Source organism: Symphodus melops, assembly GCF_947650265.1.
Source record: "Symphodus melops genome assembly, chromosome: 16".
Taxonomy (NCBI): Eukaryota; Metazoa; Chordata; class Actinopteri; order Labriformes; family Labridae; genus Symphodus; species Symphodus melops.
Genome location: NC_136706.1, coordinates 13804347 through 13810392, shown reverse-complemented (window position 1 = coordinate 13810392; position 6046 = coordinate 13804347).

Here is a 6046-nt window from a genome sequence, read left to right as displayed (position 1 = left end):
ATACCCCAAGTAGTATGGAGCAAGAGAGCTCAGATAAAGTTATTGTTTGGGGTGAGCATTAGAGGTAGTTGCCAATGGAATTCTCGGTTCAGTTGAAGTGTATTTTTCTGTTATTAATTTAATTTATTTTTTCTAGGGGTGGGACTTGATCAAAAAAACAATAATAATAACTCAGGGCTAATCTAATCTAATCAATTCATCGAAATTAATTTACTTTTAAGTGCATCACAATATTTGCCCTAAAAGCATATAGATTTTGGTGGATGAATGAATGCAATGCATGCACTTTTACTGACTTCTCAGTTTCATAAAGCAGTTGGATCTTGTTTAAAATAGTTTTTCTGCACAGCAGTTGGAAAGGATCACACGTCTCTTTAGCACATTTGCAACAGTCAAGCAATGTTTTTTTGAAGAGGGAGACGAGGCTTGTAGACTTCTAGCACAGCAGGTCCATGCAGCTCGCGCCTCTAGGTCAATTTTTAAAATAAAACTAGCTGATGGTTGCTTTATAACCGATCCGGTTGTCAATAACAGATCTTTTTTTAGTTTTACACTAACTTTACACTTCTGAATGCCCTCATATCTCCACAATTGCTTGGCGAGAATGCTTAATGACTCCTTTTATAATGGCTTTTATAAGGGACTTTTTCAGAGGCTTCCATTTCGTTACCTCGTAAAAAGGACAGGGATCCTACTTCTTGTGGTAACTACAAACCAATCTCACTGTTAAATGTAGAGTGCAAGATTCTGGCAGAAGTTCTCTCCCTCCGCCTTCAAAAGGTGATGTCCAAAATATTCTCGTCAGATCAGACGGGTTTTACGATAGAGAGACACCCCTTCCTACCCGAAGACTGTTGAATAGTCCCCCCCTGGATTTGATGAAGTCGTGGTAGCATTCAATGCAGAGGTTCGATAGGGTGGAATGAGTTTTTAAATTATTTTTTTTTAGATAAATGTGGTTTCGATAACGGTTTTATTTCATGGTTTAAACTTCTGTACACTTCAGTTGCTTCCGTACAAACTAATGTTGTCCAGTCAACTTATTTCTATTTCCAGCATGGGACCCAGCAGGGCTGTCCACTTTCACCCCTGTTGTTTAATATAGCCATTGAACTGCTATTTGGCTTAGGAGCTAGGAGGTGTTTCAAGGTATTATGCGTTTTGGTCAGGGTCACAAACTCGCTGTATGCAGATGATCTTCTGTTGTTCATCTCAAACCCCTCATCCTCTCTTCCTCCAATATTGTCGATTATCAGGATAAAAATTTAGTTATTTTTTGTGAATGACTTGACAAGATCAATTCCACACTCTATGTACCCCTTTAAAATTGCAGTGGACAGTTTTAAGCATTGTGTGAGTGTGTTTGTCTATTATTAACTTTCAGCCACTACTGGACAAATGTAAATCTGACTTTTCCAGGTGGGCTACCCTCCCCTATCCCTGGCTGGTCTGGTCAATCTCATTAAAATTATTTTGCTTCCTAACTTTTTATATCCTCTTTCAGCACATCCCTATCTATCTCAACAAATCTTTCTTTGCTAGGCTTGATCAATAACTTATTGCATTCATTTGGCATCACAAACCAGCCTGTCTTAGGATAGCCATCCTTCTAGGCCTGTAATATTATTAAGCTTCTATACTTGGTCCACTGCGACTTTCCAAAAATTGATCCTTTCCCTCAATTTTTTAAATAAAAAACGGTTGATCTCCATTTTAAACAATAGGATTGGTCTCCTGAACCTGGTCAATACCACACTTGTAAAAGAACCTTGGGAGCATGTTCTGAGGACACCTATTTTGAAGGGGCAGTGGAGAGACATTTTAAAATTGGTTCATTCAGCCTTTTACAGTGCAAGGTAATCATGAAGCACACTTCAGCAATGCTAAACTAGCTAGAATTTATACTAATCATAGTGATGCTTGTTGTTGAATACTCTTTTTGTTCTCCAATGAGTTTATTTGACAAAAAAGAGTTATAGTTTATATTTTTAAACATATAACACAGCATTTACTTTGAATAAAAAAACAGCTTCTAAATGTGACTAATATATTATATGTAAACGATATATGCGTTTACATGTTAACGCACATCAAACACACATGCAGACGAGACTCATACAGTGTGCCCATGAACCCATTACAAGTCTATGGAAAATGTAGGTGTAGTGTCAGACGTTGGTTAGATCGCAGAGGTCTTTGCAGGCACAGAGTACATGTTTGTGTAACAGTAACTGGTTCGCATGAATTTAAAGTGGATCCACCCCCCATGCGAGCGAGTACGAAACAGTATGTCACCTCATAAGTTACTGCACCTGACAGTTTTTCGAAGTCCTCTCTCTCTCTGCGCTCTTCTATCCAGAGAAAGAACAGGATATTCTCCAATTATTATTCAAAGAAAATGTTTATATTGCGTTATATGATTAAGAACTTAATTAAACTATAACTCGTCTTCTGTCCAATAGTCTGGTCTGTCTGTCTGTCTGTGTGATGATGTCATTTATAAACATTGTTATGTTTCTTCAGGGTTTAACTTCTCTCCCTCTCTCCTGTTTTGTTTTTTATCTGGAAGGATCTGAATCGCACATTTCTCCTCTCCTTCCGTTGTCAAGGCGTGCAGAGTGAGTGAAAGGTAGAGCAAGCCTGGGAGAGTCATCCCACTCCCTTGTCGGGATCTCAGTATGTAAATGCTTCCCTTTTCCCACACGAAGGATCCCTGGGATAACGTGTTGAAAACATTACCTCTACCCTGGAGTTGCACAACACATGTCATATAAACTTCAAAAGCCTTCCGTATCAACAATCAGGTAAAACAGAACATTTGTTTAGGAATGAGCAACCTTGGATTAGCTGACTGGGACCAGGTCAGGAAACCTCACATCTCCAAAGAGTGATTAACATCTGGACTTTTACAGCCTGGGACAGTATAAACCTTTTGCTACCAACATGCTTAGCTTCGGATATTAAAATAATGTCCATTCAATGTCTAAATCGGACAGACATAATTGGGACATTAAGCTTGACCTTGTAATGCAATTTAGATTCTGCTACGATCATCTATGATTGAGTTAGAGTGCTACTGCCATCTTGGGGTTAGAATTTTTACAAACATAAGTTACATAATACGATCAGGATTCATGTAATAATACTTGTTATTCTTTATCACTATAAAGCGTTACCTTCTTTTTATTTTCTTTAGATTATACATATGTCTGATGTTTGAAGTGTTGTTTTTTGCTCTTTGTGTTGCTTATAACCATGTTTTATTTCACATAATAGAATGATATTAACAGAAAACATATTTTACTGTACAGGGATTTTTTTTCTTTTCTTTCCCCCACCCTTAACAAAAACACTTAAACAGGTCACAAAACATTAGACAAGCCTAATCTAGATGACAAACAACCATAGCTGCACCTAGAAGTCACATTCTGAGAAATAAAAGGTCAAGGTCGACAGTACGCGCATCTGTACAGATATGGGCAAACCTTCCTGTGAACTGTAAAGAAAGCCAAGTTGCATTTAAGAACTATGTTGGTACATAGGATGCAGTAAACGCTCTTTTCTATAAAAATCTCGGTTGTCTACCTAACAATTTTGTTGCATACCATATCATAGTCCTTTTATATTCTACTCATTCAGTCATTGGTGTTATTGTTCACTATTCCTTTATTAAAGTATGCAAATAAAATTCAGAACTTTTGTCCGTGTCTTTCCTGATTCAAACTCCTCCATAGTTAGATAGATTGATTATGAATAAAATAATACATAGTTTGATTTCTTCTGTTTAACGGACGTGATGCCAAGGATTATTAAAGAGCATATAGCAGTTTAATTTTTTTTGTAAATGAACACTTAAAATGGTCTGATAATGGCTTTAGAAGAAGTAAATTCTTGATTTGATAGGTTCTTCAACACAAAAAGGCACCGGCAGGATAATTACGCAGATTTTGTCCACGATTTTCCCCTTTCCGATAATCTTAAAGACGCCCCGATCATCATAAAATAATCTTATAAAATAATCCTGCCGTGTGTGGTGTGTTAAGACTGCTGTTGTCTGATTGGAAGAATGTCGGGACCGCTCCGATCTCAAATCGAGGATATTCAACATGTTGGATTGTTTTGCCCCGATCTGTGGTGTCCCCCGAGGGGAAAACGAGCACGAGCCTGTTGACTGTGACGCGTAGCCAATCAGAAAGCGAGGTGACGTAGTAACGAGGAAACACCGGTAGCAAAACAACTACTCACCTCCATATCATCATGTAGCAAGTACAGGTCATGCTCCCGTTGTCTCCACTCTGTGACCGACGCCTCTTTTTAAAACGTGTTTTTTTTTCAGATAAAAACACAGCACAAGCAAACCCTATTGCATCCTCTTCGTCCGTTTGTTGACTCTGGAATCACGTTTGATCTCGAGAGGTTTCGTGAGATTTCCCGTCTGATCGGGGGACGTTCGTGAGTGAAATCGATTTGTGTGTGGTGTGTTGATGTTGCCGTGTAGCCGCACACCACACACTGTACAACCAAAACTGTAAAACCTCTGATTATTTATCGCCTTGTGTGTGGTCTCTAAAGTTTTGGAAATCGGCCGACAATTTTAAAATCCTGCCGTGTGAACCAGCCTTAAGTGAAGCTGTTCGGAACGCTCTTTTTTTTTCCAATTTCGCATCATATTACGTAGCATGGGGGACTCGCGCTCTGTGACCCTGCTTGAATCCTATGACCAGCAGGCGGGAGTGAATGAGAGCGGGTGTTTTGGATTGTGTTTATTGTATTTCTTCCTTCATATTACGTTAGATTAGACCAATCATCAAGATGGTTAAACGTTGAGTTACTGTTAACTCAGTAACTGTTGACAGTTACTGTCTTAAAGGGACGTCAACTGTTTTCACAATAAGAAGAAACGTGGAGTTAGCTTTTGTGCCTGGGTTCGTTTTGAGCAGATGAAGACCGGGACTGAGTCAGACTGATGGAGCGTACGGTCTTGTGAGTAGGCAACTGCAGGTTCACTGGCAGCTGCAACCCGAGCCTGGGTCCCCGTGCAAAAGTAAACAAGCATCTGTCAGAGTAAGTGGATATACACATTTCAATCGGTCGAATAGTGTTTAATACATAATTATAAATAATATGATCAAAGCCTTCATGCATCAGAGAGCTTGTGCGTGCACTGTGTACAAACAGAGCAAGCAGTTTGGAAACAAAAAAAACCACAAGCTTTACGTCTCTCAGTCCTCTATCCCATTAAAATGGATTTAATTGTATCAGCTAACGCGCTGATATTAAACTGTGGTGTATGTGTGCTGTTGTGCATCCTGTGTGTGGATTAAGTTCAGTGCCCTGTGAACTCGTATTCTCTTTAATATCAGGAACATACTGCACTGTATACTTTATTTGCCATTGAAACAGTGTGAGCAACGAGCTGCATCAGCAATAAAATATAAAAATAAAGACATTTGTGCTGAATTTGCAGCTGTGTGATCGGGCTCTATGTTCCTCTCTCTCACGCACAGCGCTGCAGCACCGTAAAAGATTTGCCGTTTTTACAAGGCCCTTAATGTAATGGTAAATAATCGGCACTTACACTTAGCCTACTACTTCTTGTTTGTTAAGTTATTGTATATGATTACACACTTAATAAAAGCTGATGTGTGAACACAGCATCGCTAGCTAACACCAGTCACTCACCAGGACGCATGCAACTCGACTTCTCTCCTGTGGCCGTTATTTCTCCTCATCCTGACCTGTTCCTGCTCTCTTATCACACCTTACAGGTTCATAATAATAAGACAGTGGACCATCATATGTATAGGAATACAGATTTTGTTCCTCTTCATTGAGAGGAGTGACATTTGGATCCATGCTTTTCAACAGATGGGGATTCAGTGGGACTCCCCCATGCAACGTCACAGTCGAATGCAGAAGTAAAGAGAAAAACGTACGTAAATGTCTCCAGGAGACCCTGTGGTTTATTAATTTACAAATTTCTTTCAAAATAGTATTTTTAAGTAATTCTCCTATGATTAGATCACTGGTGTCTTTAACCTGCAAT